Source organism: Panthera uncia (assembly GCF_023721935.1).
Source record: "Panthera uncia isolate 11264 chromosome A3 unlocalized genomic scaffold, Puncia_PCG_1.0 HiC_scaffold_11, whole genome shotgun sequence".
NCBI lineage: Eukaryota > Metazoa > Chordata > Mammalia > Carnivora > Felidae > Panthera > Panthera uncia.
In genome coordinates, this window is record NW_026057578.1 from 27,905,308 (window position 1) to 27,914,618 (window position 9,311).

A 9,311-nucleotide genomic window follows, 5' to 3' on the forward strand; every position below is an offset into this window, starting at 1 on the left:
GGGCAGATTACTGAACCTCTCCAAATCCTAGTTCCTTCCTATGTAAATTTTACTCAGTCTCTTGGAGTCAAAAAGATGTAGAGTCTGTGAATCTTAAAATGTTAGAATTACCAAATCGTAGAGTGAGTCACCTGACCTGTAGGCTTTTAAATGGTATTTAATGTTCATCTTTGCATCTTACATGGCCAAAGTGGAAAAAAAAGAGAGAGCAAGATTTTGAGGTTTTCATCAATCCCATTCATTCTTTTCTTCATGCATTCCTCCTTCCGACCATGCATCAAGCATGTATTCACTCAAAGCACACTCTCATTCAGCCATACATTTACCTATGCGGGAATCTGTTAACAAGTACCTGAATCCTCCTCTGGGGCAGACCCTGGGCAGATGACCCATTGTCAAGGAATTCCCAGGGATCCACAGTGGACTTCCTATAGTAATTGTCTGCTTTCTCTGGGCCGTGTCAGTTCCCCCTACAGTGACACTGTACCAGTCTTCACCCTCCTCAGATTTGGTGGCTCTTATCTGCCATGCGCAGAGTTTCTATCCACGAATGTGCATGTCACCCAGATAGAGAACTATCATATGACCAAGGGAGTCAAGCAACTCATACCCAAGAAGAGCGATGAGAACTACACAGGAAAGCTTGCATTTGGTGAGTGTGTTGGGGCAGGGGTCTGAGTAGGTGCTTACCTGTAAGGTGCAACATGAGACACAATCTCCCATCCTGGACAATTTCATACTGTCGGCACAGCACACAGCACTTATAAACCCACTGGAAACTCAGGTAAGCCCACCTCTACTCTCTGAGCGTGTGGGTTACCTTTGACTCCAAAGCAAGTGAGGTATTTAAACCAAGGGATGAATGAATAAAGATGCTGTAGTATAAGCCCTCAACCGGTACAAAATGATCAAGATCACACCATGCATATTTCCAGACCACAACGCTTTGAAACTTGTTATCTAGCTCAGGAAAAAATTTGGAAAGACTACAAATGCACAAAGGTTAAAGAACATCCCACTAAGAATGAATGGGTTAACCAAGAAATTAAAGAGGAAATAAAAAGTACAAGGAAGCCCACAAAAATGAAAACATGACAGTCCAAAACCTCTGGCATGTAGCAAGGTGGTTGTAAGAGGGAAGTATGTAGCATTCCAGGCCTTCTTAAAGAGGGAAGAAATGTCTCAAATACACAATCTGACCTTACACCTAAAGGACATGGAAAAAGGACAGCAAATAAAGCCCAAACCCAGCAGAAAAAGAGAAATAATAAAGACTAGAGCAGAAATCAATGTTATAAAAACAACAACAACAGAACAGACTCACAAAACTAGAAGCTGGTTCCTTGAAACAATTAACAAATTGATAGCCCTCTAACCAGACTTACCAAAAAGAAATAAAGAAGGTCTCCAGGAAACAAAATCATGAATTAAAGAGGAGAGATCACAAACACCACCACAGAAGTACAAACAATTACAAAAGAATATTATGATCAATTATATTTCAATGAATTGGGCAATCCTGAAGAAATGGATAAATTCCTAGAAACATATAAACTACCACAATTGTGACAGAAGAAACTGAAAATTTGAACAGACCCATAACAGTAAAGAAATTCAATCAGTAATCAAAAATCTCCCAACAAACAGGAGAACTGGGACAGACGGCTTCCCAGGCGAATTCTACCAGACATTAAGAAGAGTTAATACATACTCTTCTCAAACTGTTCCAAAAAATAGAAAGGGAAGGAAAAATTCCAAACTCAAGTATGAGGCCAGCATTACCTTCATTCCAAAGCCAGACAGAGACCTGCTAAAAAGGAGAATTACATCCAATTCCCCTGATGAACACGGACACAAAAATTCTCGACAAGATACTAGCATACCGAATCCAAAAGTACATTAAAAGAATTATTCACCAGAATCAAGCAGGATTTATTCCTGAACGGCAGGGCTGGTTCAATATCTGCAAATCAATCACCATGATACACCACGTTAATAACTGGAAGGATAAAACCACATGATCCTCTCAATAGATGCAGAAAAGGCATGTGACAAAATACAGCTTCCTTTCCTGATTAAAAAAACTCTCAAGAAAGTAGAGATAGACAGAACATACCTCAACATCATAAAAGCCATATATGGAAAACCCACAGCTAATATCATCCTCAATGGGGAAAGCCTGAGAGCTTTCCTACTAAGATCAGGAACACAACAGGGTTGTCCACACTCACCACTGTTTTTCAACAGAGTACTGGAATTCCTACCCTCAGCAATCACGCAAAAGAAAGAAATAATAGGCAGAGTAATTGGTAAGGAAGAAGTCAAACTTTCACTCTTCTCAGAGTGACGTGATACTCTACCTGGAAACCAAAAACACTACACCAAAAAATTGCTAGAACTGATGCATGAATTCAGTAAAGCCTCAGGATATAAAATCACCATACGGAAGTTGGTTGCATTTCTTACACACCAATCATGAAGCAACAGAAAGAGATAGCAAGGAATCAATCCCATTTACAATGCACCAAAAGCCTTAAGAAACCTAGAGATAAACTTAAATGTGCGGAATAAGCTTAGGAATTCCCTGAGCTTGCACCCCATGGGTTAACCAGCCATAAAGAATTAGAAAGGCATGGGATGTACACACCCAAGTTTGGGTAAACAAGATTAGGTTCATAAGATTAGGTAATGGGGCAAAGGCCCCCAGTATAGGACAAAGGTGTAGGAATAGGGAAACTCAGGACAAAAACATCCAGGATGGGGTAAACAAGATTAGATATTCAGGGCAGAAATACCCCCCAACTGAGTACAATTGCAGAAAGCTGCTTTCACAGGAAGAAAGGACCAAATGAGGTAAACCGGTAAATAGGGTATAGACCTTTGCAGGGTGAAGTTCCCCAGAGCAGAGGTAATTAGCAAAAGAAAGGTGCCTTGTTGACCCTGAGGTAGCATGCTCTGTCTTTCCTGTCCCCTAGACCAGTTCAGGTAAACGGAGGTGGTGCCTCACATCTGCCGTAAACAATCTTCCACCGGGCATCAGGATTCTGTTTTATATTAACCTAAACCCCTAACACCACATATCTTCAAAACCCCCTTTCCCTCATGCCCATGAGTTAATGTTCATGATTTCATTGTCTCTGTGCACGTCCATATTACCATGTTTGTAAGCCTTCTGATCCTAATAAAAACAGAGCAAGGACCCTTTCTCGGGGCTCTTGTCTCCTCCTGGACATTAGCCTGTCTCACATTTTTAATCCTGCATCCCATTTCTTGCTGGACAAGAGAAAATTCCAGACCCAGAGTCTACGACACTTAACCAAAGAGGTAAAAGATCTGTACGCTGAACACTATGACAATTTTCACTTACGAAAGAACACTTATCAAAGAAATTGAAGACACAAAGAAATGGAAAACCATTCCACGCTCATGGATTGAAAGAACAAAGATTGTTAAAACGTCTATACTACCTCAAGCAATCTACACATTCAAGACAACCCCTATCAAAGTAACACCAGCATTCTTCTCAGAGGTGCAGCAAACAATTATAAAATTTGTATGGAACCAGAAAAGACCCTGAATAGACAAAGTAATGCTGAAAAAGAAAAACAAAGCTGGAGGCCTCACAATTACAGACTTCAAGCTATATTACAAAGCTGTAATCATCAAGGCAGTATGGTGCTGCCATAAGACAGACACCTATCATTGGAACAGAGTAGAAAACCAAGAAATGAACCCACAAATGTATGGCAAACTAATCTTCAAGAAATCAGGAAACAGTATCCAATGGAAAAAAGTCTATTTAGCAAATGATGCTAGGAAAACTGGACAACGACATGCAGAAGAATGAAATCGGGCCACTTTATTACAACATACACAAAAATAAATTCAAAATGGATGAAACACCTAAATGTAAGATAGGAAACCCTCAAAATCCTACAGGAGAAAATAGGCAGCAATATCTTTGACCTTGGCCACAGCAACTTGTGACTATACATGTCTCTGCAGTTAAAGGAAACAAAGGCAAAAAACAAACTATTGGGACCTCAACATCAAAACCCGCACAGTAAAGGAAACACTCAACAAAACTTAAAGGCCACTGATGGAATGAGAGAGGATATTTGCAAGTGACATATCAGATAAAGGGAGAGTATCCAAAATCTATAGAGAACTTATCAAACTCAACCCCCAAAAACAAGTAATCCGGTGAGGAAGTGGGCAGAAGACATGAATAGACACTTTTCCAAATAAGACATTCAGATGACTAACAGACCCATGGATAGATGCTCAACATCACTCATCATCAGCGAAATACAAACAAAACCACAATGGGACACCACCTCACACCTGTAAGAATGGCTCAAATGAACAACTCAGGAAGCAATAGGGGATCACTTCTGCACTGTTGGTGGGAATGCAAACTGCTGCATTCACTCTGGAAAACAGTATGGAGGTATCTCCAAAAGTTAAAAATAGAATTCTCCTGTGATCTTGAAATTGCACGACTAGGTCTGTATCCAAAGGATACAAAAACACTGATTCGAAGGGACACATGCCCCCCAATGTTTATAGCAGTGCTATGAACAATAGCCAGATTATGGAAAGAGCCCAAATGCCCATTGACTGATGAACTGATAGAGAATATTTGGTATATATATATATATATATATATATATATATATATATATATATATTAGACTAAATGGTTGACAGGCATTAAGGAAGGCACTTGAGATGAGCACTGGGTGTTATATGTAAGTGAGGAATTCTACTCCTGATACCAATACTACACTACATAGTAACTAAATGGAATTTAAATTAAAACAAGAAAAATATTTAAATGTATCATTTAATTCAAGCTCTTAATTTCCCAGCTCACCACGAATAGAATCAGTACATTGGGGGCACGAATGTTATTCAACATGACTCTGCACTGTGAGGTTAGGTAACTCTTCAGTGTGGATAGAGGCCTCCAAGTCATGCACTGCTTTTGGGGGGGGGGGGGTTCTTTAAATAGGAATTCTTACGTTCCACTACATTCATACATCAATTACCATTGATTCCTATATAATACAGGTCTACCAACAATATATGAGAAGCTCTAAACTCAACGAAGATAACACTTTCCTCGCACTTTTATGCTTTTAGGGTGCTTCTGAAATATTTAAACTTTTTACAAACAGTTTTAAATAAAGTGAAACAGATACCAGTCAAACCTACCAGGAGTCAAACATGGAGCTAGTTATGAAATAAATAGACTTACGTGGTCTTAGAGTTGTGTTTCCAGTGGCTACACAAATTTCAGCGATCATTTATTGCTGAGGGTACCACAGATAGGATTATACACTTGCACAGAATTCTTCACTACGATATACTGTGTTGTCAGCAGGCACAGAGTTTTAATCCCATTATTCAGGGCACAAATACACAGCAAGGAGTTTGCCATCGGCACGACGAGAACTCTATCTGAATTGAACCAAACATACGACTGAATCCGTCAGACGTGTAAGTGCCACTTCTCCAGGGATAGTGTGGTTGCTTGCAAAACTGTCAAAGGGCCAATGGAGAAAAACAGTGGTGTATCTTAGAAATTTCTCATCAGGCTGTGATTCTTTTGGGGAAGAGAGCTATTATTCGGTTTCTCTCTGTGTATCTGTTAAACTAGTGTATGGTCTAGGTATAGAAGGAGTTCAGTAATTGTTCTTGAGTAATGAACTATTCAAGAATATTTGTAATAACTACACAATATATGAAAAGAACTGCTCCACTATTCCTTCAACCTCTATCATTTCCTGGATTGATAAACTGGCAAGGAGCCTGTATTTGTATTAAATCCTTCAAAATCAGTTCCTAAATGCTTGATACAATAAATTACAAATAAAAGCAAAAAAGATATATATGTACAGCAGAATATTACTCAGCCATTAAAGAGAATGAAATCTTGCCATTTGCAATGATGAGGATAGAGCCAGGTATATTGTGCTAAGCAAAAGAAGTCAGAGAAAGACAAATACCACATGATTTCACTCGTATATGGAATTTAAGAAACAAAACAGACGAACATGTGGGAAGGGGAAAAAGGAAGAGAGATGGAATCAAACCATGAGAGACTCTTAATGACAGAGAACACACTGACGGTTGATAGAGGCAGGTCAGGGATGGGCTAGAGGGGTCTTGGGTATTAAGGAAGGCACTTGTTATGATGAGTACTGGGGGCTGAATGTAATTGATGAATCACTGAACTCTACTCCTGAAACCAATATTGTACTGTATGTAAACTAATGAGAATTTAAATAAAACTTTGGAAAAAAAAAATCACTCTGCCCTATGAGTCATGGGGATAAACGTACAGCACAGGGAAATACAGCCAATGGTTTTGGAATAATGTTGTATGGGGACAGACGGTGACTACACTTACTATAGTGAGCGTTGCACAATGCACAGAATTGTCATAGTGCTATGTTGAGCACCTAAAACTAATATAGCACTGTATGTCAAATTTGATAATGACAATTTTTTTAACTATTTTAAAAATAAATTTTGCCCTGGAGCAAAAGCAAAAATATCGGATCCATACGTAATACATATTTGGGCAAGTGATTTTTGACAAAAATGCCAATGCAATTCAATGTGGAAAAGCTAGCCTTTTCAACAAATGGTGTTGAAATAATTAGATATTCATATGTAAAAAGGAGGAGAAGGAGAAGGAGAAGAGGAGGAAGGACAATCTTGACCATTTCCTTCTAACATACACAAAATCTAATATTGTCTTATAAATATTACCTTATGGAAATATTACTGTACAATATACACAAAAATACTAAGAACAAATTTATATGATCCGATGGGTCACAGACATAAATTTACATCCTAAAACCATAAAACTTCTAGAAGAAACTGGGGGAAAAAAACCAAAACTAAATCCTAATGATCTTGGGTTGGCAGAGACATTTTTAGATAAGACGCAAGAAGTGCAATCGATCAAAGAAACCATCGATCAATTTGACTTCATGAAAATGTCAACTTTTTTTTAATGTTTTTTTTCCAATATATGAAATTTATTGTCAAATTGGTTTCCATACAACACCCAGTGCTCAGAAAATTTCAACTTTTATTCTTTGAAAGATACCGTTAATGAAAAGAAAAAGAAAGTTACCGAGTAGGAGAAAATGTTTGCCAAGAGAATCTGCTCAAGGACTTGTATCTGGGACAGAGGTGGGCAAGTTACGGCCGGCTGTTGGTGCAAGTCAAGTTTTATTATCTGTGGCTTCTTTCAGACTGAAACGTCAGACAGAAGTGATAGTGGTCCGGACCTGACGGCCCACGAGCATAAAGCATTTACTGTCTGGCCAGTTTGCCGACACCGGAGAGAGAGTATTTAAAGGACTCTAACGATAACATGGCAAAAAGACAAAGAATCCCATTTTTTAAATGCACAGATTTGACCAAGCGTTCCATCAAAGAATATCTACGAGGGGCCACACGGGTTTCGCTTACGCAAAATGTGTTGTTTTTTTTTTAAACTGCTCTAATTAGGACGGCTTTAGAACGCGTTTCGATACCTCTTTTTGGGCAAACCTTCCCACCTGGTCCTGTCGCTTGGGACGGCTGCGGCTCTCCTTGGCTCACACGCATTTGGGAATCACGCCGTCAACTTTTACCGCAAACCCTTTTACAAATATGGCTTGATTGCACTGTCTTTATATATTCATTTGGGCAAATTGGCATCTTTCCGATACTGAGCTCTGCAACTCACAGACATGAGATACCTCAATTCCCTCGTTAGGGCTGTCTTTACTACTTTCCAGTTTCTAGTATAGCATCTTTAAAAATTATTTATTTTAAACAATTTAAAACTTATTATTACTGTCTACACTGGGTTTGGGAGGTTGTATAGGATTATAAGTGGCTTTTAACGTCGATAGTCTGTCCAGCAAACTAATCAAACTCGTACTAGTGCTCACAGCATGGACATTCTCTTATGTGAGCTCTTATAACGTCAATCAACTCACCCCAGATTAGCTTTTACCTTCATCAAAGTTACATACGCACACGGCTTACGAGGTAAATGGTTCTATACACACTACCTGTGACTACTGGAGCCTCCTACCTTCCACGGTTTTCCACCCCAAAGGCAACCATTTTGCGCCCTTTTCTGATTATTTTTAACTGATTTTTCTAGAAGTTACAGGCAGGTCTCTTATAGCATGCTGACACTGTCACTTCTAGACATCTCCCTCTTAGGCATTATTCACTGATGTCCCACCGTGGATGACGAGGATACGATGGTCTGTTTTCTGGACCCTGTGCCACATACCTTAATTTATTTTTATTTTTAGTGTTTTTATTTATATTTGAAGGAGAGAGAGACAGAGCATGAGTGGGGGAGGAACAGAGAGAGAGGGAGACACAGAATTCAAAGCAGGCTCCAGGCTCTGAGCTGTTCAGCAGAGCCCGACGTGGGGCTCGAACCCATGAACCGTGAGATCATGACGTGAGCCGAAGTCGGATGCTCAACCGACTGAGCCACCCAGGCACCCCCACGTTAATTTTGGCTAATGTCATAGTCATTCAGCAGATTATAATGACAAAGGCCTTGTGTTTTATAGCTCAATCTTGTAACATCCCCAGCTTTTGTTTGTGTCTTTCCGCTCATGTGTATTTGATGTAAACACCACCACATTCAGGGTACAGAACAACTCCGTGGCCGCAAAGGTTTGCCTTGTGCTACCCTTTCATAATGCCCACCTGCCCCACCACACCAAGCCTCTGGCACATGCCCATCTGTTCTCTACAACTTCGACAATGTTGTGTAAGTGGATTCCCACAGTACGTGACGTTTTGAGATTGATTTTGTTCACTCAACATAATGCCTTCGGAAACTTACAAGTTGTGCACATGTAAATAATTTATTCCTTCTTAGCGCTGAGAAGTGTTTCCTGGTATGAATCCACTAGTTTGTTCAAGCATTCCCTAATTCCTGGACATTTTGGATGTTTCCCTTTACTTCCTATGCCAAAGAAAGATGCTTTAAATATTCACGCGAGGTTTTTGTGAGGCCATGGTCTTCTCTGCTCAGATAAATGCCTGGGAGTGTGATTTATGGGACATATAACCCACTTCCTCTTTCTTTGGTTGGAGGAGAGCACATACAAATTCTTTTTTCTTATCAATTTTTCTAAATAATCTCTACACCCAATTTGGGGCCTCAAGATGCGGGCAGGGGAGACCCACTGGATGGGGACAGAGGCCCCATGTAGGAGGGAAGCATCATTTCTCCTGGGCCTCTCTACTCTCTCTGAAAAAGAAAAGAG

The 9,311-nt window shown here is 39.7% G+C and overlaps 1 protein-coding gene across 1 annotated transcript in view; it reads right to left on the minus strand.

Annotated features, from left to right (window-relative positions):
* The window catches only part of LOC125936750 (signal-regulatory protein beta-1-like), a 140,189-nt gene that overhangs the window by 49,793 nt on the left and 81,085 nt on the right, over positions 1-9,311 (minus strand). The gene's annotated exons all lie outside the window — the stretch shown is intronic.